Genomic DNA, 27,490 nt, shown 5'->3' with positions numbered 1-27,490 from the left:
GTAAATAACAAATTGGGATGGGACCCAGATGACTAAAATTATAAGTTTCTCAAGTTATTTTAGATGTGTGGTCAGGTTGATAACTACCGTAGTACACTTGGTTTCTTTTATCTACCTCACAGATTCATCTTGAGAATGTCATCTTGTTCATGGCTTCTGCTCTATTTCATGGCCTTTTTCCCTACATCATTTCAGCTTCTTATCTCTCTATTAACTGCTTATTTCTCTGTATTTTTCTTTTTCTTTTTTTTTTTTTTTTGCAGTACGTGGCCCTCTTATTGTTGTGGCCTCTCCCGTTGCGGAGCACAGGCTCCGGACGCGCAGGCTCAGTGGCCATGGCTCACGGGCTCAGCAGCTCCGCGGCATGTGGGATCTTCCTGGACCGGGGCACGAACCCGTGTCCCCTGCATCGGCAGGTGGACTCCCAACCACTGCGCCACCAGGGAAGCCCCTCTCTGTATTTTTCAATTCAAGTTTCTATTAGCAAGACTCTTATTGGTCTAGCTTGTCTCTGTTTGAACGGATTTACCCACATTAGAGCCCTGTATAGGGAGATGGTCAGCTTGAGAATGGGAGGCCCTTGTTTTTCTCTAGCGTCATAATATGTGGCCAAGAATGAGGGAGGTAGAGAACCACATAGCACAAAACATGGCAGCCTAACAGGCTGGGAGTGCAGCATGTAATAGTAATTGGTTTGTCTAGTACAGAAAACTTAGTTGTACCTCCACATTTTTATTAATTATAATCAATTGATTAAATATTTTTGTGTGCTTTATGTGCCTGGTGTTGAGTATCTTACATGTCAGGCACAAGAAATAAAATAATAAGCAAGAGAAACATGTCATCCTTCATTGAGCTTATTCTGTAGGAGGAAGATAGGCGGTTAACAAAGCCATTAAAATAAAGTGTGATATACAAGAAAAATGGATAAATTGTATGACATTAAAATTGAAATCTTTTGCTTTTCAAAAGACACTATTAAGAAAATGAAAAGGAAAGACTTGGACTGGGAAAAAATATTTTCAAGACACATATTTAATAAAGGAATTGTATCAGAATATACAGAGAAACTTATAACCCAATAATAAAAAGTCAAAGAACCCAACACAACAGTGGGCAAAAGAAATGAACAGGTACCTTACTAAAGAAGATTTATAAATGGCAAGTAAGTATATGAAAAGACACTTGACATCATTTGTCATTAGAGTAATGCAAATCAAAACCACAGTATGAAACCACTATACACCCACTTGAGTGGCTGAAGTTAAAATGACTGATGATACCAAGTGTTGTCAAGAAGACAGAGCAACTAGAACTCTTGTATATTGGTGAAAATGCAAAATGAAACAAGCACTTTGGAAAGCAATTTGGCAGTTTCTTATAAAGTTAAACATACTCACCATATGATCCAGCAATCCTACTTGGAGGGCTTTGCCTAGGTAAAATAAAAATATATGTCCAAAGACTTGCAAATATCAATAGCAGCTTTATTCCTAATACTTCCAAACTGGAAACAAGCATTTTAGAAACAAGTGAATGGGAAAACAAACTGGTACATTTATGTAATGGAATGTTACACAGCAATTAAAAAAAAAAAGGAACTACTCTCTTTTTTAAAAAATTTATTTATTTATTTATTTTTGTCTGCGTTGGGTCTTCGTCGCTGTGTGCAGGCTTTCTCTAGCTGTGCCAAGCGGGGGCTACTCTTCATTGCAGTGTGTGAGCTTCTCATTGTGGTGTCTTCTCTTGTTGTGGAGCATGGGCTCTAGGCACATGGGCTTCAGTAGTTGTGGCACATGGATTCAGTAGTTGTGGCTCATTGGCTCTAGAGCGCAGGCTCAGTAGTTGTGGTACACGGGTTTAGTTGCTCTGTGGCATGTGGGATCTTCCTTGACCAGGGATGAAACCCGTGTCCCCTGCATTGGCAGGCGGATTCTTTTCTGTTGTTGTTGTTGCGGTACGCGGGCCTCTCACTGTTGTGGCCTCTCCCGTTTGGGGGCACAGGCTCTGGACAGGCGGGCTCAGCGGCCATGGCTCACGGGCCCAGCCGCTCCGCGGCATGTGGGATCTTCCCGGACTGGGGCATGAACCCATGTCCCCTGCATCAGCAGGCGGACTCTCAACCACTGTGCCACCAGGGGAGCCCCGTAGGCGGATTCTTAACCACTATGCCACCAGGGAAGTCCCGGAATGAACTACTCTTATATGCAACAAGAAGGATGAATTTCAGAAACATTGCTTTAAGTGAAAGAAGCCAGCCACTTACAACTGCCTATGTATGTATGAATGTATGATTCCATTTATATGATATTCTGGAAAAGGCAAACCTATAGTGACAGAGCAGATCAGCAGTTAATCTGAAGCCAGAGGTGCAGGGAGTTAATTGACTGGAAAAAAGCACAATGGAACTTTTTGGACTGATTGGACAGTTCTATATCTTGATTGTGGCGGCTGTTACAAAACTGATACATTTGTAAAAATGTATTAAATTATACATTTAAATTGGCTAATTTAACTGTATGTCAATTATACTTCAACAAAGCTGATATTAAAAAAAGTAAAGAAAAATGAAGCATGGTAATGCTTAGATTGGGGTGAAGTATAGGGTGCTCTGGGAGTACAAGATAGGGTTGCTTCACAATCCAGGGGATTTTGAGGAGGCGCTTCAGGGGATGAGCCATTTAATCTCAGCATGAGTAGGAGTAGGCCAAGAGCACAGGGCCAGGTGGAAGGGAACAGGGGTCTACAGAGTCAAGGGCATATACAAGGGCTCACAGGCAAGAGAAAACAAGAGACTTTGGAGGTGTTGGTGAAGGAAGAGGGAGAAAAGATGAGTATGGAGAGGTAGGCTGGGCAAAATAAGGACTTTAAAAAATTTATTTATTTGGCTGCTTCGGGTCTTCGTTGCAGCACGCAGGATCTTAGTGGTGGCATGTGGGATCTTTCGTTGTGGTGCGTGAGCTTCTCTACTTGTGGTGCGCGGGCTCCAGAGCATGTGGGCTTAGTTGCCCCCCGGCATGTGGTATGTGGTATCTTAGTTTCCCGACTAGGGATCGAACCTGCGTCTCCTGCATTGGAAGGCAGATTCTTAACCACTGGACCGCCAGGGAAGTCCCAAGATAAGGACTGTTAGTTTGGACTTTATTCTAAGAGTGACTGATGGGTTTTAAGCCCTTCTTATCATGTGATGTGATTTCTGATGTGTAAGAATGTCTCCGGCTGCTGTGTGGAGAATGGGTTGGATGGAAAGACCTTCACTAAGAGGGCATCAGACGATAGTGCTGTGAGTTAGGGGAGTTGCTGGAGGAAATAGAGAGAGGTGGGTAGATTTCAGAAATATTTGGGAAGTAGAATTTCCTGTGGGAATTGATGGGGAAGGAAGAATCAAGAATGGCTTCTAGGTTTCTGGTTTGGGTAACTGGGTGTATGGTGGTGCCATTCATAGAGATAAAGAATAAAGGAGCAAGAAAAAGTTTATGGGCAAGGTGATGACTTTAGTTTTATACATGCTGGTTTTGAGGTGCCTGGGAGGCATTCATATTGTGTTTAGAGGCAGTTGGATGTATAGGTCTGTTGCTTAGAAGACAGGTCTAGGCTGCAGAAACATATTTATGTCATTTCCATGTAGGTGGTAATTGAAACCATGCAACTGATCACTGAGGAGATAGATGAGTAGCGTGAGGAAAGAAGAGGCCTACAGCAGAACGCTGAGAAATTCCAGTGCTCTAGGGAGAGGTAGGAGGAAAATTAGGAGAGCATTGTATTATGGAAGCCACTAGAAGCGGTGAATGATCAACAATATCAAATGGAATTGCATCATTGAAGAATATGATTTTTAAAGTTCTTGATTAATATGTGTTGTGGAATACTTGAGAGGGGCTCTTACAGTAAAAGATGAATCATTGTTATACAACTATTAAAAAGAAAAAGAAAGTTAACTGATATCTTGTAAAAAAGGCAGCACATTTTCTATATAGATGGAAGAACTCAGAGTTTTCTATCATTTTGTTTTGTTCTTCCCAGCTTGGACTTTCCTCCTTCATTAGAGACTTTAAAAACACTAAATATTAAAGAGCTTCCAGAAATCCACTTATATACATTATGGGGTGGAGAAGTTTGCACTAGATATTCCCTTATTTACAAACCTATGAGCAAGAACATACTTTTTGCAATGTTTGCTTAATAAATACTATCCACCTTAATTCCCCCTTTCCTTTTGGTCTCTTTCATTACTGAATGGGTGTGACTAACTTGAAGAGATCAATGGGAAAAGGTTTTTGATCCCCCTACCTTAAGCAAGAAGTGTTTGTAAGGCGGGCAAGAGGATCAGTCACTGATGGTTAGAGAAGTTGTTTTTAACTGAAGTTCCAGTTGCTTTCAAATTGATCTTACTGCCATGGTTAGCTTTAGTTGTCTGTGGCAGGATGCGGAAATGAATGTCTACACTCTCCTAGTTGCCATCTTTCCCTTTCCTTTTTTCTAATTGCCTTTTCCCAAAAAGAGAAGATGAAGAAAGCTTTTGAAGAGCTAGAATTTTACTTTGGAATGATCATTAAAGATGCAATAGGAGAATATTTTTAAGGAACCAATTGAAGATTACATTTACAAGAACTCAGAAAGAACAGCCTGGAAAATAGTTGTATGACCCTTACTAAATCATAGTTCCAATCAGTGGCAATTTCTCTTGTTGTTACTATGGTTTAGGTGGGAGGGGAGAAGAACTTCCAAGCTATTTGTCCCAGTCATCAGTTTACTGTCTTTCAGCTCCACATACCTGCTTGGGGTAATGGACTGACTCTTTAAGCATTTCTCTGTCACAGTGAGCACAGTGTTAAGTGTTGTCAGCAGAGGTTGCTGGAGGAACATTGCCCGAAGATGAGAGCTTCTCTCCCTGGTCCATGTGCTACATTTTGCTTTTCCTTGCTCCTGCTTTGGGGTCTGTCAGTGGTGTGTGTGGGAGGGCCATCTACTGGTGCTCTACCTGAAATATGCCCCAGAATGGGCAGTCCATTGGTGATGTCACAGATCTGTCCTGAACCTTGCTTCAACCCTCCCAACGTAGACACTGGTATGCCCCAGGTTGCCTGCTGGCAGTGGCACCCTGATTTTTTCTGTGTATATGCCCACCAGCCTTGCTTGCTTGCACTCCAGAACATTCCCTATAATGGTCCTGCCGTGGATACCATGTGCACCAGGCCTCGTACCAGTAGTAGTGCCCTGATTCCTTCTGTGTGCTCACTCACAAGCCTCTGCTCGCCTACTCCCTGGAGGGTTATCTCTTGCTATGCGGTGACTGTGGACCAACTCTGGCCTGGCCAACCCAGCAAACATCTCCACTATCTAGTGGGCTGCAACCGTACCTTCTCCAGTGAGGTCTTTACCCATGCCTTGGGGAGGAGGCTGTCCATCCAAATTTCTTCTTCCCTGTGTACTCTTCATCAGCCATAATATTCTCTTTAGAGTTCTCTTACATCTTTATAGTTACTCCTCTATCATAGTTAAATAATCTTTTAAAGCTAAGCTTCTCCTATTCAAATTACTGTGTGGTTTCTGTCTCCTGAGTGTAGCCAGACTGATACACTCTCTTTCCTTTAATCTATTATGTATATATCTGCCAGATTAATCTTGCTACAGCTCACCTCTGATTTAAAACACAAACCAAAAAAATAAACCTCCCCCCCAAAAAAACCCAGCAATGATCCTTGAATGATTTGGCATTGTCTGGCATTCTCTATGATCTGGCCTCTGCTTGCCTTTCTAGTCTTATGTTCTACTCTTCCTAAAATAACTAAGGCAAGCAGCACTGTGTAGTATAAAAAGTCTAGTCCGGGGTTTGACTTTTAACTCTATCATTTATTACTAAGCATAGAAGGCCATGTTCTTAGGCTCCTCTGAATTTCAGTTTACTCATCTGGAAAATGGGGGTACTAACAGCTTCTCTGCCTACATCACAGGGTTGTTGTGAAGTTAAATTAAATAATGTATGTGAAAACTAAGAATTCTAAGTTTCTATCTAACTGTAATGTGCGGCCATACATGTAGTGTTTTTTTAACTTTTTTAAGAAAGCGCTCCCATGTGAAAAATAATTACTGTCAATCACTTATCTATTTATGGATGGGTTAAAGGGGATATCTTTTTCTAGAACTCAAAGTTATATCTTATTTTTATATTTTATGTTTTTAGTTTGTTTCAGGATGGGTGAAATAAGACATTAAAAATATCTTGTCTTGATTATTTCTCTTTTTTTTTGCCATCAGAAACACAAAATACGATGGCTGTAAAATTTTGGGGTAGAGTAGAACATTTGTCTTTTTCATTACCTTGTCCTGAGGACATCCATTCATTACGTGGGTAGACAGATAATTTCATACATATGTGTGAATTCATTAAAGTAGTACTCCTCCACCATATACTATGGTTGTACATGTGCTAAAATATGAAGAAGTGCTTTGTAAACTGTATAATAGAAGGAAATGAAAATTTTAGAAAATAAACTAGAAATGGAAAAGCTCCTAAGTTGGTAAGAAATTCAACCTATTCAAAATTCAAATTCCTTGGGAGAGGTATTCCTATTCCATGAGAATTTGATAAAGGGCTGTTGGGCCTTAAGTCTGTGATACAAGATGAAGGGCCCAACTGTTTGTGTAGAAAGAGGCAGATTTCTCTAGTTCCTCATGGATTGTACTCATCTTTGTTGGGCATCAGGCCAGCCTATGGGTGTTTTCATCAGCAAGTGATTCTTCTGAATTCCTCATTATCTTGGATATATAATGCTGGAGGAAAAAAGCCAATTCCAGGAGAAGTTGAAGCATGAATATAAAAGGCATTTAAAAACTATTTTTAAAAACTTTCTTAGGGAGGAAATATAGGGTTCCTTCTTTTGCAGCCTGAGAAGCAAGGTGAGTTCAACAGAAGGTAAAAATGAAGAGAAGTAGCCATTCCAGTCTTGCTTAGACAAAACTTTTATTATCTAACCTTTCTATAGCTCTTTGTATTTTCCCAAAACCCTTACAAATGCATTTTTCCCCCATGTAACAATCCTCTGATCAAAGCAGGTTAGTATTCATCTTTCCATTTTCTAGATGAGAAAAAAGAGTGCCAGAGAAGTGTAGTCACCTTCATAGGTCCCAGGGTGAGTCAAAAGTAGAATGGGCTTTTGAGCCTTTGACACAGAGTTCTTGGCTTAATTACTGTACAGCATGTTGTTTCCTGTCTTTACTAAAGCTCTACAAATTGGTTAAAAAGAACCCCTAATCTAAGAAGCCAAGTCTGGAAATCTGAATAGAGGATACTCTGTGGGAAGGCTTTAGGTTTTATTAAAACTGAGATTCCTTTGGGCCACCCTGCTTAGAGGGCTGTGGAGAAGAGCTGACGTGGTTCATAGATTTCAGAGAAGTCCTAGACTTCAGAGTAGGTGCTCCTTCAGGTCTTCCGGGGATTATGGTTGTACCTCTTTATAGAAGAAATCTGAAAATGATGTTTGTAAGATTGGCATCTGAGAAAGTAGTTTAGCTCAGCTATTGAGATTTGTGTCCAGTTCTTACGTACCCAGTCAGCTCTTCATATATTTGAATTTTTTCCCAGAGGAGAACCTGATCAGTCTCCAATTCCTGGAACTCTAATTTAGGTTATATATTACTTTGCAATGTGAATCTATTTCAAACTTAACGTCTGATCACATTGCTAGATCACTGACTGGTACATTGCCAAATACCCAATAAGAACCTCAATAAATATTTATTAATGTTAATCAAGAGAATGATCTTTTTCTTACCTTTGAAATATGTGCTCTACCAATACTGCAACAGGGAAAACCTTCAGGATAATTACATTTTGCATTTATATCCAGTGATTTATTTCCTAGAATCTCAAATTTTGGCAGAGATATGATTACGGGTTTTTTGTTTATCTGTTTGTTTTTGCTCTTAAGGTTATTGGCAAATGTTAGTCCTATAGTATAGATGAGGAGTGTAAAAAGAATATGGCAGTGATTTGAAAAAATACTTACTGAAATGAGTAGGATTGAGGTGAAGTAGGGAATGAAAATTTAGGCCTATGTTTCCAAATTTCATTAAAAGTAGTCTAGTTCTGGGAACTAAACTAACGGTTAAGAGGTTATAGTGGGGTATGATTAGTTCATATATGTGGAACTATTCTTCTGACTACAATGTAATTTTGAAAAATGAATTTTTGTTTTGACTCTCACTGTGAGATTATAGCCTCTACTGGCAGTTGGAGGCTGTTTTTTTTCCTATTGAATTTAACCTGTGGTTGTTTATTCCTGATGATTCAGATGGTAGTGTTACCTATTTATATTACTGCTGTCTGTTTTTTCAAATCAGCCTAATCAGTGTAGAAATTGATCCAATTTTTTGTTTTTTAATATATAGGTTCAAAATTTTAAAAAATTGCAGTTGAAGTTAGAATAGTTAATACTTTTCTTAAAGTGAAAAATGGCTTAGTTGTTTAGTTATTTTAGAAATAAATTCAGTAGATATTTTAGAAATGTACTACCTAGTTATTTTTATAACTTCATATAAAAGGAACTTTTATATCTTTAAAAATATTAAAAATGCACTTTGTAGTATTATTTCGTATTAAAATTTTGTAAAACATCTTAAAATATTAAATACTTTTATAATTTGTTTGAAATAGTATTTCTCAACAGGTGATTTATAATTCACCCGCATCAGAGTCACCTGGGATATTTATTAAAATTCAGAGCCTGGGGTCTTACCCCAAATCTAACGAATGTGACTCTTAACACTGGGCTCCAGAAATCTGCGTTTTAAATATGCTTTTTAGCTGATTTGTACAAACTGCAAGTAATTCAGTATTGTTTCAGTGTGGGAGGACAGGGCCATGAGGACTGTGTCAAGGGAGACGAGCAAGGGCACGAAGGGCACGAAATGCTGTGGAGTTTGGCCCTTATCCTGGAGGTAATGGAGACTGAAGACTAGGGCAGCAACACGAGTTAACTGGATTCTTTTGAGTTACTTTTATAAGTTATTTATTTAGAGAGTTAATCCCACTATCAAGAAAGATAGGTGAGGCTAAATGCACATAGCATTGTATTCTTTTTTTTTTTTTTTTTTTTTTAGCATTGTATTCTTATATAAGATTATTTGGAAGGGTATCGGATGTATGTAATTTATTTCTCACTATCCTGGCATTAATGGTTCCAAACTTTTTGCTTGTAAATGATAATATATACAAACAACCACTATTTTCCTATTATGATTCATATAAAAATTAGCATATAGAAAAAGAATCTCTAGGATAAAATGGTAATATTGCTAATATACATTCAGAATTACAAAATCATTGTTAAATATAAATGCCATCATTATGCTAATGAAATGGAAAACATTCTTGAAGCAGCTGATTCAAAGCTGGTACATTTTTATAGAGTCCATGTGTGTAGCAGTTTATACTGGCTTGAGTATATTTGCAATTATGAATTATCTGCCTTCTGTATAAATAAAAATAGAATTGTGATAGTCAGATTAGTCAAACAACCCAAAATGTGGCTCAACACAAAAAAGGATGGTTTCTCATGCATGTCACAGCGAATGCAGGTTGTCAGGGATAGATTGGAGCTTTGCTTCCTGCAGGAATCCAGGCCTTTTTCGGTGAATTGTTCTGACATCTTCTAAGGCCTTTCAGCCTTCAGACCAGGTGGGGAGAGAGTGTGGAGAAGTTACCCATACTCTTAATCACCTTATTGGAGGTGACACACGTCATCTTCCCCACATTCCACTAGTGAGAACTAGTCACATGATCCCACAGAGCTGCAAAGCATCTGAGAGCTGTGGGCTGATACTTCATCAAGAAAGAAAAGAACACAGCCAGTCTCTGCCACAATAGACTATTCTTCTGGATCACTCATATCAAAGATACGTAGTAAGGAGTAGGAAATGCTCAGATAAATAGGCTAACATACTATAGATATTTCCCAACTTACATATGTCTTTTATAGTCACTCATTCACTGAGGACAACTGCCTTTGCTTTTGACTGCACTTCAGTAAGAAATGTACTTTACATGATGACTCGATACCAGTACATATATATACCAATGTAAAAATTTCATGCCTGTTGTTAAGGAAACAATAATTACCCTTACTATATATGGTGCACTCTGGTGTTTTCTATACTGTTTTCTACTCTGTTCTATAGTCTTGCCTGCCTCAACACTAGGCTCATCCGTAGTCTTGGGAGGCTCCATTCCATCTCTAGCAATCTCTGCTACTGAGGGGAGATGTCCAGGGGAGTTTGAGTCTGGGTTTCCTGACAGGTAGGTTATTCTCACTGCAGTTCTTTGGGTACCCAAAGACTTGCCGTTATCACTTGCGTGCTTTCCTCCTCTCTTATTGTGAGGGTTGTCAGATTTTACAAATACAGGCATACATTGTTCTGTTGCCCTTCACTTTATCGTACTTGGAAGTTATTGTGGTTTTTTACAAACTGAAAGTTTGTGACAACGGTGCATTGAGCAAGTCTACCAGAGTTATTTTTCCGACAGCATTTGTTCACTTTATGACTCTGTGTCTCATTTTGGTAATTCTTGCAATGTTTCAGAATTTTTCATTATTATTTTATTTGTTATGGTGATGTGAGATCAGTGATCTTTGATGTTACTATTTTAATTGTTCTGGGGCACCATGAACCATGCCCTTACTAGATGGTGAACTTAATTGATAAATGTTGTGTGTGTTCTGACTGCTCCACGGACCAGCTGATACCCCTTCTCTTACCCTCTCCTCCGGCCTCCCTATTCCCTGAGACACACAGTATTGAAATTAGGCCAGTTAATAAATAACCCGACAAAGGCCTCTAAGTATTCAAGTGAAGAGTCACACTTCTCTCAGTTTAAATCAAAAGCTAGAAATGATTAAGCCTAGTGAGAAGGCACGTCAAAAACAGAGATAGGCTGAAAGTTAGGCCTCTTGCCCCAAACAGCCAAGCAGTGAATGCAAAGGAAATGTTCTTGAAGGCAATTAAATGTGCTACTCCAGTGAACACACAAAAGAAAGTGAAACAGCCTTATTGTTGATATGGAGAAAGTTTTAGTGGTCTGGATAGAAGATCAAACCAGCCACAACATTCCCTTAAGCCAAAGCCTAATCCAGAGCAGGGCCCTAACTCTCTTCAATTCCATGAAGGCTGAGAGAGAGGTGAGGAAGCTGCAGAAGAAAAGTTGGAAGTTAGCAGGGGTTGGTTCACAAGGTTTAAGGAAAAAAGCCATCTCCATAACATAAAAGTGCAAGGTGAAGCAGCAAGAGCTGTTGTATTGAATAGAAACTGCAGCAAGTTATGTAGAAGATCTAGTTAAGATGATTAATGAAGGTGACTGCGCTAAACAACAGATTTTCAATGTAGATGGAACAGCCTTCTATTGGAAGAAGATGCATTCTAGGATTTTCATAGCTAGAGAGGAGAAGTCAATGCCTGGCTTCAAAGCTTCAAGAGAGACAGGCTGATTCTTTTGTCGGGGGATCATGCAGATGATGACTTGAAGTTGAAGCCAATGCTCATTTATCATTCCAGAAATCTTAGGCTCTTCAGAATTATGCTCAATCTACTCTGCCTGTGCTCTAATAAATGGAACAACAAAGCTTAGGTGACAGTGCATCTGTTTACAACATGACCTACTGAATATTTTAAGCCTACCTACTGCTCAGGAAAAAAGATTCCTTTCGAAATATTACTGCTCATTGACAACATGTCTGGTCACCCAAGAGCTCTGATGGAGATGTACAGGAGATTAATGTTTGTTTCCATGCCTGCTAATATAACATTCTTCTGCAGCCCATGGATCAAGGAATAATTTCAACTTTTAAGTCTTCTTACTAAGAAATACATTTCATAAGGCTATAGCTGCCATAGATAGTGATTCTTCTGATGGATCTGGGCAAAGTAAATCAAAAACCTTCTGGAAAAGATCCACCATTCTAGGTGCCATTAGGAACCTTCGTGATTCATGGGAAGAGGTCAAATTTCAACATTAACAGGAGTTTGGAAGAAGTTGAATCCAGCCCTCAGGGATGACTTTAGGGGGTTCAAGACCAGTGGAGGAAGGAACTGCAGATGTGGTGGAAATAGGGAGAGAACTAGAATTAGAAGTGGAGCCTGAAGATGTGACTGAATTACTGCAATCTCATGATAAAATTTTAATGGATGAGAAGTTGCTTTTTATGGATGTGTAAAGAAAGTAGCTTCTTGACATGGAATCTACGCCTGGTGACAATGCTGTGAAGACTGTTGAAATGACAAGAAAAGCTTTGGAATATTATATAAACTTAGTTGATAAAGCAGTAGCAGGGTTGGGGAGGATTGACTCCAATTTTGAAAGAAGTCCTATTGTGGGTAAAGTGCTGTCAAACATCATTACATGCTACAGAGAAATCATTCATGAAAGGAAGAGTCAATTCATGCACTACACTTCACTGTTGTCTTATTTTAAAAAATGTCCATAGCCACCCCAACCTTCAGCAACCACCACCCTGATCAGTCAGTAGCCATCAGCATCCAGGCAGGACCCTCCACCAGCAAGAAGATTATGACTCACTGAAGCCTCAGATGATGGTTAGCATTTTTCAGCAATCAATTAGTTTTATTTATTTATTTCAACATCTTTATTGGAGAATAATTGCTTTACAATGGCAATCAATGAGCTTTAAATTAAGGTATGTATATTACTTTTTTAGACATAATACTATTGCACACTTAATAGACTACAATACTGTGTATTACATAACTTTCATATACACTGGGAAACCAAGAAATACCGTGTGACTCACTTTATTGTAGTGGTCTGTAACTGGTACTGTAAAGCATGCTATAAATTTTTAGTTAGAATTATAAGTTTTCTGGGGGTCTTTTAGTTTTATCTATTTTTATTTTTATTTTTTATTTTTTTTGCGGCACGCGGACCTGTCACTGTTGTGGCCTCTCCCGTTGCGGAGCACAGGCTCCGGACGCGCAGGCTCAGCCGCCATGGCTCACGGGCCCAGCCGCTCCGCGGACACGAACCCGTGTCCCCTGCATCGGCAGGCGGACTCTAAACCACTGCGCCACCAGGGAAGCCTATCTATTTTTAAAATGAATGTTTTCAGGGTTTCAGGTTATATACTTACCAAAGGACTTTTGGAACAGAGCACCTTCCCAAACTGGAGCCGTGGCTAATTCAAGTGCCATCTAGTGGCCAAACTAGTTTTAACTAGTTTTTGTTAAAAACTAGTTTAAAATCCTAGAGAAATTGATTTTTCATCTTACCAGTTTGAAGGACTAGCTCTGGGACATGAATATTGCACGTTATTGTAAATTCTGCTGGTAATGGTCCAAGATATGGTGAAGTTACTGCAGCATAAATAGTTCTGATTTCCCTATCTCTGAAGCAGGCAGCTGGGATAGGAGGGCTTGGACCACAAAGTTGGTCACTTATCAAGGGGTTGTAGAGTATTTGATATTTATTTATTCATTATTCATTCATTCAGCATCAAGTATATATATGTAAATGTGTGTATATACTATATATATATATATATATATATATATATATATATATATATATAGCCACCTAGGTTTAAGCACTGTTTTAGGGAATAAAAGATTAATCAGACTGGGTGTTTTATTCTTTTAAGGGCTTGTTGTTTAATAGGGAATATATAAATCCATGACTTTAATGAAGCTAGTTTTGTGAGAATTAGAAAGGTGAATCAGACATGGTCCTAACCTTGAAGAACGTATGGTCAATAGAGGACATAGGAAACTTCCAGCACTGCTCTAGGTTCAGTCTTGGGGGAGATAAGACACGCATTCACAAAACAGGGAATAATATCAGATGGTAGCTGAACTGGGTGGCTCTATCCCAAGTGCTACAAGGGGGCAGAAAGCTGCCTCTCTCAGCTCATCACTCCCTGACTTCCCTACATAGCTCTGCACATTTTGGAATCGATAAACAATGGTTAGTATAGAAGGAATGACAGATTCGCTGTTTTTCACATCTGTGGTTATCAAGCGCAAAATAGCAGCTTTACAAAAACAAACAAACAAACAAATAAGCTGACCTTGTCACTGTAGTTGGATCCAAGTCAAATAATTTGTCTTAAAACTTTTATATAGATTTTAACTAGCTTATGTAAGTAATAAATTCAAATGAAAAATTTCTAGTGGCTATTTCTTGGTTAATTTTGATGAAAAAAATGACACCACAAGAAAATAACACAACGAAAAGCTTGTATTTGAATTTAGCTATGGTGAATTAATAGTAATCCCCCAAGGCCCTTCCCTTCAGCAACATTAAATTCTGTAATGTTTTCCAGCTCTCTCCTCCACCATTTTCCTCCTTCAGGGTCATGAGTGATTAACTTTATTAACTTAATGTCAACTGATATTTTTACAGTAAATCCTTTCAAACATTCAGAGACAGATTTCATTTTAATGGTTTAAATTTGAGGAGTTTTTCAATGCTTTGCTGGGTTGTTATTCTGAATGCTGAGATGGAAGAGGGAACTTAAATGATTTCTAAAGCAGGTAATATATGTGACTTTCATATTACCTACTAAAGTCTGCAAGAGGAAAATTGATCTTGCTTTCTTTTTCCTTCAAAAAAATTTCCAAACCACTACTCAAAATTTCAAACCCAACACCCCAGATTGCAATGTGTTAATAATATAGATCTACATGATTTAATGCTGTCTTTTAAAAAAAAATTATTTAATTTATTTTATTTTTGGCTGTGTTTGGTCTTTGTTGCTGCGCGCGGGCTTTCTCTAGTTGTGTCAAGCGAGGGCTACTCTTTGTTCTGGTATGCGGGCTTCTCATTGTGGGGGCTTCTCTTGTTGTGGAGCACGGGCTCTAGGTGCACGGCCTCAGTAGTTGTGGCACGCAGGCTCAGTAGTTGTGGCTCGCGGGCTCTAGAATGCAGGCTCAGTAGCTGTGGCACACGGTCTTAGTTGCTCCGTGGCATGTGGGATCTTCCTGGACCAAGGCTCGAACCCGTGTCCCCTGCATTGGCAGGCGGAGTTTTAACCACTGTGCCACCAGGGAAGCCCGTAATGCTGTCTTTAAAAATAGATATGAGAAAACACTTTGAGTGATTTATGGTACAATAAATTTGGTTATATTTATATATTGATAAAATATTATTTTTCTTGCATTGCTTAAACATGCCATTAACTTTGACTAACATGAAGGCAATCTTTAGTTACTTAAAAAGCATTTAAAATTTATTTATTTATTTTTTATTTATTTTTATTTTTTTATTTTTATTTTTATTTATTTTTTATTTTTTTAATTTATTTTTATTTTTATTTTTTTGCGGTACGCTGGCCTCTCCCGTTGCGGAGCACAGGCTCCGGACGCGCAGGCTCAGCGGCCATGGCTCACGGGCCTAGGATCTTCGCGGACCGAGGCACGAATCCGTATCCCCTGCATCGGCAGGCGGACTCTCAACCACTGCGCCACCAGGGAAGCCCTAAAAAGCATTTTTATAGTGAGGTGAGTAGTATTGGTTAATGTGAGTGGGACTTAAGTAAATTTCATGGGCTTAATATACTTTTTGTGAGTCTTATGATTAGAGAAAAAGCAGCTTTGAGTTACAAGTCATTATTTCTGAGATATCTGCTGAGAAACGACTACAGCTGCTCCTTTTTTTATGGGCAAAGGACTGCTCACAGATGCTCCTGCTAGACACAGCATTGGTCATAGCTGCTCTACCCTGGCAGTGTAACATTTTCATGATTCTCTGACTTTTCCTTTTTGCCAGTCAAATATAAATTTGGATTTAAGTGTTCTTTGTTAATGATTACAGAGGCAACAAGCTGACATAAACTAGCAAGCCAATAGGTAAGGTTTAGACATACCTCCTTTAGTAAAGATGCTATATTCATTCATTCATTCACTCATTCATTTCTCCAACAAATATTTATTAAGTACCCACTATGTATCAGGTACTATTCTAGATGCTGGGGTTTCAACAGTGGACAAAATAGGCCACCATCCTGGCCCATAGGCTCAAGCTTACATTCTAGTGGGTGGATATAGACAAAAAACAAAACAAATAATTAAAACATATAGTATGCAGACGGTAATAAGTGCTATGGAGAAAAATGAAGCAAGAATGGGGTAGAGGGAGGTCTAGGATGAAGGATAGGATTCCAATTTAAATCAAATGGTCAGAGAAGACCTCACTGAGAACAAAGAAAATGGAAGCAAAGAAGTGAGCCATGTAAATATATCTGAGGGAAGACTGTTCTGGGCAGAAGAAACAGCAAGTGCCATGGCCCTGGGGTAGGAGAGTGCTTGACTGTGTTAACTGAACAACAAGGAGGCTGGTAAAGTAGGAATAGTAATGGAGGGGAGAGCATAGCGGATAAAGTCAGAGAGGTAATAGGGCCAGTTCATGTAGGGCTTTGTAAGTCATTGTAAGGACTTTGGTGTTTACTATGAGGGATAAGGGGAAGCCACTAGAGGGTTTTGAGCAGAGAGAGAACACTATTTGATTTGTTTTAGAAGAATCCCTATGGCTCCTTCATTGAAATAGGAAGCAAGGTCATCAGCTGAGAGTGAGAATAAAGGAGAGGGTGGTGGTAGAGATTATGATGCAGTAGCCTAGGAGAGTGGGACAATGATTTGATTAGGGAAATACAGTGTGAGTACCAGGTAGCATGGAGGGCCCACTTAGGGTTAGAGGTCATGAATTTAAAGTGACATCAGTCAGCCATGTGGAGCAGGCAGAGTAGGGTTTAATGAGGGTTGAGGTTTTGCCAAGTGACTTAGAACAGGAAGGGTGGGGAAAGGGAGTTGAATGTCACTCAGGGGAATGATTTAGTGATTGACTTTGGAGTTTAGGCTGACTAAGTAGAGAAGTGAGTACACAAGGAGCAAGGTCAGTGAAAAGGTGGTAACTTCAATGGACCGAAGGTATCATGTTGGGTATGGGACAGAGTGAGCTGGTCAGAGAATGATATGCTTGAATTTTAGCTCATGGGCCAAAACTGATTTCATTTAGGGTGTGGTAAGAAAATTATCTTTCTCAAATGAAGTATGAAAATGCCAAAGACAAATATTCATTATAATTGGATCCCTTTGAACCATGCCATTCTTTCTAGATTTTTCCCCCAATATTTGAGTTTTTAGAACACTAGCAGAAGATATCCATAATGGCTGACTTAGAAGATTATATACTCAGTTTGTAGATTTCACTAAGAAAAAAAATTACAATCTAGCAGAATCAATCTTCCCAAGATTATTTGCTTTATCTTAGCTAAAAAAACTAAAACAAACAAAAAATAAACAGCACCGAGATCAAGGAGACAAAATATTCCCTGTTCAGTTGGAAGTATTCAACAAACAAATGAAAATCATATTTATATTTTCCATTGTCCCAAGCACTAGCTGTAGACTAGGAGAATACTTGTGAATGATGTAGCACAGTAATGGTTACAGTAAAACAAAAACTCAAACCCAATAAATATTTGCCATTGGAACACACATCTTATTTACAAAATCATGCTCTTTCTCTCTGGCTTTTGAAGAGAGACTATTAGATTCTAAGCACATAAAACTTGAAAGAAGTGTAAATATAAATTATTTAGTGCCTTTTCTTAAGTACAGATTAAAATGCCATCATATGGAATTTCATAACATATAAGTGGTAGTTAGGCTGCTTGAGTTGAAATTGTATCAGGATGTGTAAGGATCCCTTAAGTTAAATTGGACCGAGGATTTGAAAATATCAAGCTCTGAGGATGATTAAATATCCAGGATAATTAGCTGTGCAATTATTTTGAAGAAATAAATTGAAAGTTGACATAAATACAAACTGTAAAAAAAAGGGTAAGCCCACAACAAATATAGATTTTGTTGTTTTATAGTTTCCCAAATTCAAACACTTAAAAAAATTTTGTTTTGTTTTGTTATAGGATGAAATGTAGATAGGAACATATATATATATGTGTGTGTGTGTGTGTGTGTGTGTGTATATATATATATATAAAAAAATATATATAAAACTGAATATATGAAAAAATTAAACTTGCTTAAACAACTACTGTAAGTCTGTATATTTTAACACAGATTATAGATTTTTCTATTTCCTGTGGCTTAATTGAGAAATTAAAAAATGACATATCAGGAATCTTTATGCCCTGTTGCTTTGTCACAGTGCAGTGTCAAGTATTACCATTAGTAGTAAAGTATATTATTTTTAAGATAAATTGTAATATAAAAACACATTTTTTTGGATTTTGTCAAAATTACAAACCATGGTGTTCTGGGTCCCCCTCTCCGACCCCTTACTTTAACACTGGAGGGGTTTACATGATTTTCATTTTTAATCTACATATGAACCTGTGGGTCTAGAGCTTTATCAAGTTAAGAGTGCAAGATGCTTTGTAAAGAGCTGAAGTAGTTCAGTACAAAGTAAAGTAACCAATCCATTAATTGAAAATATTTCTCTAAGCAAAAGTCACAAAGAAGAAGGTTTGTTACTAAAAAGCCAATTTTAGCTATATTTTGAAAGGGGTACAGTAACCCAATCAACCAGTTACATGAGAACTCCCTTAATATTTAAAAGCTCCAAAATTTTTTAATTAATACATAATTTAAAAAGCTGGATAAAAATAATCCTAAACTTAAAATAATAAAACTGGGCTTCCCTGGTGGTGCAGTGGTTAGGAATCTGCCTGACAGGGCAGGGGACGCGGGTTCCAGCCCTGGTCTGGGAAGATCCCACATGCCATGGAGCAATTGGGCCTGTGCGCCACAATTACTGAGCCTGCGAGCCACGGCTGCTGGGCCTGCATGCCACAACTCTTGAAGCCCGCGTACCTAGAGCCCATGCTCTGCAACAAGAGAGGCCACTGCAATGAGAGGCCCGCTCACTGCAACGGAGGGTGGTCCCCCTGCTCACTGCAACTAGAGAAAGCCCGTACGCATCAGCAAAGACCCAATGCAGCCAAAAAGAAATTTATTTTTAAAAAAAGTTATTAAAAAATATAAATAAAACTGACAGTTGTGGTGAAGCTGTATGATACCACAACTAATTAAATCAATTACTGACCATTTGACACTTGCTAGATTTGGTTGAGACCTTCAAGAAAAGGAGTTTAAAATCTCAAGTGATCTCAAGGAGCTTATAATTTCTTAGAGGAGGTAAGACTAATATATACCCAAGACAGCAGAATAGAACATGTGATGAATGAGCTTAGGGAAGGGCCACTACCAATGCTTTTCCTTTCAAAACATTTTTTTCCTCCTGGGAGACTTAATGCTTTTTGCACTTGGTATTACTCATATGGTACTTATTACACTCTTAGCTGACTTAGAAAATATTTATCAATTTTTTTGGGCTGCCTAGGATCTGAGTTATCCTTCTAGATTTGGAGAATTCTTATCATATGAGTTTTGGTAAGAGGAAGACTGAAAAAGCCAGATAGTAGTTACTTTCCCATGCTTCTTTGCAACTAGGGTGTAGGCATATGACCTAGGCTCAACCAATCAATTAAAAAAGATGACAGCTTTATTGAGGTATAACTCACAAATCATTCAGTTCACTCACAAAGTGTATAATTAGGTTGTTCTTAGTATATTCACAGAGTTGCATAACAATCCACAACTGATTTTAAAACATTTTCATCACCTCAAAAAGAAACACCATATCCATTAGCAGCCATTTTCCATTCCCCTATCCTCCTCAGCCCTAGGCAACTCTGTTCTACTCTTAGTCTCTGTAGATTTGCCTATTCTGGACATTTCATATAAATGGAATTACATAATAGTGGTTTTTGTAATTGCCTTCTTTCACTTAGCATAATGTTTTCAAGTTTCATCCATGTTGAAGCATGCATCAGAACTTCATTATATTGTTGAATAATACTCCATTATATGGATACACCACATTTTATCTACTGATCAGTTGATGAACATTTGAGTTATTTTTGTATACGATGTGAGTTAGGGATCCAAGTTCATTCCTTTGCATGTGGATATCAAGTTGTTTCACCCAGCATCATTTTTTTGAAAAGATTTTTCTTCCCACATTAAATTGTCTTGGCACCCTTGCCGAAAATCAATTGGCTGTAAATGTGAGGATTTTTTTCTAGACTCTCAATTCTATTCTATTGATCTACATGTCTATTCTTATGCTAGAACCCACCGTATTAATTGCTGTAGTTTTGAAGTAAACTCTGAAATCGGGAGTTGTGAGCCCTTCAATGTCTTCTTCTTTTTCAAGATTTTTTTTGGCTCTTCTGAGTTTCTTGAATTTCCATATGAATTTTAGCATCAGCTTCTCAATTTCTGCAAGGAAGCCATCTGGGATTTATATAGAGATTTTGATGAATCTGTAGATCACTGTGGGTACTAAAGCCATCTTAACAATATTGTCCACCAGTCCATGAACATTGATGTATTTCCATTTATTTAGGCCTCCTTTAATTTCTTTCAGCTATATTTTATAGTTTCCAGAGTAGAAGTTTTGCATTCCTTTTGTTAAATTTATTCTGAAGTATTTTATTTTTTGCTAATATTGTAAATGGAATTATTTCCTTAATTTCACTTTTGGCTTTCTCATCACTATTGTATAGAAATACAATCGAGTTTTGTATATTGATCTTGTATTATGCAACCTTACTGAACATGTTTATTAGTTCTAATAGTTTTTTAGTGGATCTCTTAGGATTTTCTATATACAAGATCATGTCATCTGCAAATAGATATAATTTTATTTCTCGCTTTCCAATATGGATGCCTTTTATTTCATTTTCTTCCCTAATTGTTATGGCTAAAACCTTCAGTACAATGTTGAATAGAATTAGTGAGAATGGACATTCTTGTCTCATTCCTATCATAGTAGTAAACTATTCAGTCTTTCACCATTAAGTTCAACCCATCAAATTTTGGATACAGAGAAGTAGGGATCATTAGAGAACCCATTCTAACACTTCCTATTTCTCTTTCCTGCTTTATTTATTGTACTTATCACGTTCAGTTGTACTGTACATTTTAAACTATTTTTTCTGTTTTATAGTCTGTTCCCTGCTCCTGCCTGCCTCCCATCTAATGTAAGTACCATTAGAGCAAGCATTTTCGTTAGTTCTGGTCACTGTTTCATCAAAACCTAGAACTATGCTGGACACATACACTCAATACATGTCTGTTGGTTGAAAGAATGATACTGTGGTGTGTTTTCTGTTGCTGGTTTGTAAACTATTTTGTGAAAGGAAACATAGTTTTGGATTTTAAAAAAATTTTGTTTTATCTGTACCAGCTAGTATAATGTATTGGATATGGTAGGTGCTTAGTAAATGTTGGTGAAATAGAATCAAACATTCTATTGAAGACAGAAGTCTTCATGGAAATAAGAGTTGAGCTAGGGCTGAAGGATGAGTAGGAATGAGGTGGACAGAAGTAGGGAAATCTTAGTGGTGTTAAATGTAAATTTTATTACTTTGGTTAAAAAAAAATCAACTGTGCAGAAATTTATTCTCTCACAGTACTGGGGGCCAAAAGCTTGAAATCAAGGTGTTAGTAGGGCTATCCTCTAAGCGAGGATACTTCCTGGCCTTTTCTTCTAGTAACCTCAGGCATTCCTTGCCTTGCAGCTGCAGTGCTTCTGTTTCTGATTCCATCGTCACAGGGTGTTCTCCCTGAGTGTGTCTGTCTTCTCATGGAATATTCTCTCTTCTTTATTTTTCATTCTTTTTTTTTTTAATTGAAGTATAGTTGATTTACAATGTTGTGTTAATTACTTCTATACAACAAAGTGATTCAGTTATGCATATATATGTATTCTTTTTTTAATATTCTTTTCCATTATGGTTTATCATAAGATATTGAGTATAGTTTTCTGTGCTATACAGTAGGACCTTGTTGTTTATACATGTGCTAACCCCAACCTCCCTGTCCATCCCTCCCCCCACCCCCTCCCCCTTGGCAACCACCAGCCTGTTCTCTATGTCCATGTGAATTTTCCTCTTCTTATAAGGACACCAGTCATCTTGGATTAGGGCTCATCCTAATGACCTCATCTTAACTTGATTACATGTGCCAAAACCCTATTTCCAAATAACATCACATTTACAAGTACGGGGGGCTAGGAGGATTTCAACACGTCTTTTTGGAGGACATAATTCAGCCTATAAAACGCCATGACTCTTATGTTTAATGTGACCTATTTCTACTTTCCCAGTCTCACCTCTTGCTTGTCACTCCCTGTGTACATACTTCAGTTCTACTGAACCACTTGCTGTTCCTGTCTGGAATGCCCCAGTCTGATAGGTTAACACCATGTAATACGTTATAGCTCAACTCAAGAGTCATGTTCTTTGGGAAGTCTTCCTTGAATCCAAGTTAGGTTAGGGGCTTCTCTTTTAGGCCCATTTATAATATTTGTGCTGCTGCACTGTAATTATTTATTTACTTGTCTCTTTCTTACACTAACTCTGAAGTTGTTGAAGGCAGAGACTTTGTGTCATCTTTATCACTGTGTTCTCCTTGCTTAGCACAGTGCTTAGCAGTTGGAAGTCACCCAGTAAATGTTTACTGTTGAGTATGAGTAATATTACAAAGGAAATTTGATAGAACCTAGAAAGCAATAGGGTATAAAGGAAGAAGAAATGAAGGATTACTTTAGAACTTTGAGTATAAGTAGGAGGCCAAGTGAGGTATATGTGGGCAGAAAAAGTGAAGTTCAAAGAGGAGATGGTTTGGGGGAAAATATTATAATCCCAATTAAAAGGCATTATGGAATAAATATGTGGTAGAGGAAGTAGAGGGCGAACCCTTTGAGGACAAGGATTGGGCCTTATCATTGTGTTTCTAGTACTTAGTACTTAGAATTCTGCTTGGCATAAAAGAGACCATCAATTCATATTTACCACATGAAGCATAAAGTGAATGTTTTCAGGTCTCTAGGTTGGTGTTTCTACTGACCAAATAGAGAAGTTTTGGACAGTTAACTGGTTTGGGAGCTGGGAAGACAAAGCCTTCAGCTTTGAGTGTGTTGATTTAAAAAATAGAACAGAATGTTTAAGGGGGAAATTTCTGGTAAATAAATCTACAGAGCCATGAATGCTCAGAGCTGTGGACTTGAAAGTCACAGATGTCTATTTGGAGGTTATCAATGATAATTGAAGACATGGAAGTAGATGAAGTTTCAGAGGGATTGGGCATAGACTAAAAGATTGAAGAATAGAGGTCAGGACCTTGGGAAAACACACATTTGGGTACTAGGAGGTGAAACATAAGCCAGAAGGAGATGGAGAAGGAGCAGCCACAAAATGGGACACTGCGATTGGACGGTGTCACAGAATCCATGGGGGGACATAATTTGAAAAACAGGAGGTCATTAACTGTGTCAAATGCTGAGAAAAGATCAAGAATAATAAGGACTGAGAAAAACTCATCAGCTTTAGCCTTAATTTAGTCATTTGTGACCTTCAAGAGAAATATTTCAGTGGAATGTTGGCAGTTAAATCTTATCTCAGCTATTTAAAAAGGAATTTGGTGACAATTTGGTGACAATAGGAGAGGTGATGTTCTGTAGACCATATAATTAAATTTGGCAAGAAAAGGAGAGAAACTGAATAATAGCTTGGAAGGTCAGCAGGATCAACAAAGACTTATTGCTGTGCTTTTGAAATGTGATGCACTTTTGACAAATTTAGTGTTCTATATCTTGAGTGTTTGGTTCCCAAATCAGGCTAGAGCTAAAAGACTGAGTTACAAAGGTGGAGAAATCATGTGGCTTTTGGCTTAACAAACCAGAAGAGTGTCCTACTGGGTACCAGTGCTTTGTTGTGTGGCCAGCATTGGAAAAGAGAAGTGGGGCAGAAAGATCATGAGAAGTTTTTTATGGTGGAACAGGAATTGTTAGGTCAGGGAGCAGAATCAGCATGTTGGAACAGAAGAGACCGAGCAAACCTCTCTGTTTATAGATGAAGCAGCTGAGGTTCAGAAAGAAACCCTGGGATTTCTGAGTATTAAAGAAAAAACATCCAGGCTGTTTGATAGGGCGACGGATTTGTTTGCCTTTCTCCTCAGGCTGAGGGGAATTCCATGGCAGCATTACTGCTCCCTAAGAGAGTATTGGATTGTAGACAAACCAAGAATTGCTGTCTGCCCTTTTTATTGAAGATGTTGCTGATCAGAGATTATTAGTCTCTTTGGGGACACAGTCTACTTCTCAGACAACTTCTAGAACCAATTTGGCTGTGCTTTGCAAATAGAGATGGAGAAATGGAGACCCATATTGTTGCCTCCCTAGGGTCATCATTAACCAAACCACCTGGCTGACAAGCCTGTGGCTATGGAAACCAACCTTGCTGAGGAAAGATGGATTATAAAAATAAGCCTCTTTTCTTTTCAACTTGATTTACTGGAATGATGTCTTGGCGCTATGAATTAGATCTTGCAGAAATACCAGATTGGATCATTCAATCAGTCAATACCTTAGTTTTCTTAAATATCCTCTGTTATTTGACATTTTTGGTTCTGTCGAAGACGATGAATACTGCATTTTTCTACTCATGAAGGTTTTTACATGTGAACCCCTGATACCCTTTGCTTTCACATGTGCAAATTCAGAATTCCTGCTATGGAGAAAAAATAGTCTGTGGTGCTGGGCATACCTTTGCTGTAGGGATTCAAGATGATGAAAAAACCAGTAAGCTGAGAGTTGGATGTATCCCTATCTATCTATATGCAAATATCAGTTTTCTTCTCGAAAATATATTTTTCATCTTCATTGGGGTTTGGAGGAGATAAGATATATCTATGTGCCACCAACTCTTATGTATGTTATGTATATATGCAAATGTTACACGCATATGTACACATATACACACATACATACACATGGATGCCAGAATTCTTTACCCACTCTTGGAAACACCATATGCAGGGATAATAGATATTAAGGTTGAAGGTCAGGGGGAGAATATGTGTGATAGAAACATAAAAGCATTTATTAAAAAATTCTTTGGGTTACTTGAGGTATTTTCCTCTAAACTTATCTTTTCTCTCCCACACTGTTTTACAGTTTTTACATCATAGGTCTAGATAGCACTGAAAAGCCTAAGGCAGCCTATTTAGAAGTTTCTTTTTTTTTTTTTACATCTTTATTGGAGTATAATTGCTTTACAATAGTGTGTTAGTTTCTGCTTTATAACAAAGTGAGTTAGCTATACATATACATATATCCCCATATCTCCTCCCTCTTGCATCTCCCTCCCACCCTCCCTATCCCACCCCTCTAGGTGGTCACAAAACACCGAGCTGATCTCCCTGTGCTATGCGGCTGCTTCCCACTAGCTCTCTATTTTACATTTGGTAGTGTATATAAGTCCATGCCACTCTCTCACTTCGCCCCAGCTTACCCTTCCTCCTCCCCATGTCCTCAAGTCCATTCTCTACATCTGCGTCTTTATTCCTGTCTTGCCCCTAGGTTCCTGAGAACCTTTTTTTTTTTTTTTTTAGATTCCATATATATGTGTTAGCATACAGTATTTATTTTTCTCTTTCTGACTTACTTCACTCTGTATGACAGTCTCTAGGTCCATCCACTTCACTACAAATAACTCAATTTCGTTTCTTTTTATGGCTGAGTAATATTCCATTGTATATATGTGCCACGTCTTTATCCATTCATCTGTCGATGGACACTTAGGTTGCTCCATGTCCTGGCTATTGTAAATAGAGCTGCAATGAACATTGTGGTACATGACTCTTTTTGAATTATGGTTTTCTCAGGGTATATGCCCAGTAGTGGGATTGCTGGGTAAAGCTCTCCTTTTTTGTCTTGATGAGTCTGGCTAATGGTTTATCAATCTTGTTTATAGTCTCAAAGAACCAGCTTTTGGTTTTATTGATCTTTGCTATTTTTTCATTTATTTCTGATCTGATATTTATGATTTCTTTCCTTCTGCTAACTTTGGTGTTTCTTTGTTCTTCTTTCTCTAATTGCTTTAGGTGTAAGGTTAGGTTGTTTATTTGAGATGTTTCTTATTTCTTGAGTTAGGATTGTATTGGTATAAATTTCTCTCTTAGAACTGCTTTTGCTGGATCCCATAGGTTTTGGGTCATTGTGTTTTCATTGTCATTTGTCTCTAGGTATTTTTTGATTTCCCCTTTGATTTCTTCAGTGATCTCTCAGTTATTAAGTAGTGTGTTGTTTAGGCTCCATGTGTTTGTATTTTTTACAGATTTTTCCTGTAATTGATATCTAGTCTCATAGCATTGTGGTCGGAAAAGATACTTGATACTATTTCAGTTTTCTTAAATTTACCAAGGTTTGATTTGTGACCCAAGATATGATCTATCCTGGAGAATGTTCTATGAGCACTTGAGAAGTGAGTGTATTCTGTTGTTTTTTCATGGAATGTCCTATAAATATCAATGACGTCCATCTTGTTTAATGTATCATTTAAAGCTTGTGTTTCCTTATTTATTTTCATTTTGGATGATCTGTCTGTTGGTGGAAGTGGGGTGTTAAAGTCCCCCACTATTATTGTGTTATTGTTGATTTCCTCTTTTATAGCTGTTAACATTTGCCTTATGTATTGAGGTGCTCCTATGTTGGGTGCATATATATTTACAATTGTTATATCTTCTTCCTGGATTGATCCCTTGATCATTATGTAGTGTCCTTCTTTGTCTCTTGTAACAGTCTTTATTTTAAGTCTATTTTGTCTGATCTGAGAATTGCTACACCAGCTTCCTTTTGATTTCTGTTTGCATGGAATATCTTTTTCCATCCCCTCTCTTTCAGTCTGCATGTGTCCGTAGGTCTGAAGTGGGTCTCTTGTAGACAGCATATTATATGGGTCTTGTTTTTGTATCCATTCAGCCAGTCTATGTCTTTTGGTTGGAGCATTTAACCCATTTACATTTAAGGTAATTATTGATATGTATGTTCCTATTACCATTTTCTTAATTGTTTTGGTTTTGTTATTGTAGGTCTTTTCTTTCTCTTGTGTTTCCTGCCTAGAGAAGTTCCTGTAGCATTTGTTGTAATGGTTTGGTGGTGCTGAATTCTCTTAGATTTTGCTTTTCTGTAAAAGTTTTAATTTCTCTGTCAAATGTGAATGAGATCCTCGCTGGGTAGAGTAATGTTGGTTGTAGGTTTTTCCCTTTCATCACTTTAAATGTGTCTTGCCACTCCCTTCTGGCTTGCAAGGTTTCTGCTGGAAAATCAGCTGTTAACCTTATGGGGATTCCCTTGTATGTTATTTGTTGTTTTTCCCTTGCTGCTTTTAATATTTTTTCTTTGTATTTAATTTTTGATACTTTGATTAATATGTGTCTTGGTATGTTTCTCCTTGGATTTGTCCTGTATGGGACTCTTTGCACTTCCTGGAGTTGACTATTTCCTTTTCCATGTTAGGGAAATTTTCAACTGTAATCTCTTCAAATATTTTCTCAGTCCCTTTCTTTTTCTCTTTTTCTTCTGGGACCCCTATAATTCGAATGTTTGTATGTTTAA

General features: G+C 38.0%; 1 protein-coding gene across 22 annotated transcripts in view; it reads left to right on the top strand.

Moving 5' to 3' along the window:
• MTERF1 (mitochondrial transcription termination factor 1) overlaps positions 1 to 27,490 on the top strand; it is a 547,773-nt gene that overhangs the window by 27,864 nt on the left and 492,419 nt on the right. For 17 of the 22 annotated variants that reach the window (XR_007479182.1, XR_007479181.1, XR_007479178.1 and 14 more), the window contains exon 3: positions 21,038 to 21,071. The exons of 4 other annotated variants lie outside the window; for them this stretch is intronic. The gene's annotated coding sequence lies outside the window, so the exon portion shown is untranslated. Of the gene's footprint in view, positions 1 to 15,422; positions 15,505 to 21,037; positions 21,072 to 27,490 lie in introns of those variants that run through there. One more of the 22 variants, XR_007479183.1, reaches the window with a different exon arrangement.

The sequence above is a fragment of the Orcinus orca genome, chromosome 9 (genome assembly GCF_937001465.1).
Source record: "Orcinus orca chromosome 9, mOrcOrc1.1, whole genome shotgun sequence".
Lineage (NCBI taxonomy): Eukaryota > Metazoa > Chordata > Mammalia > Artiodactyla > Delphinidae > Orcinus > Orcinus orca.
The sequence above is the reverse complement of the archived record's forward strand: the minus strand, read 5'-3'. Positions and strand labels throughout refer to the sequence as shown.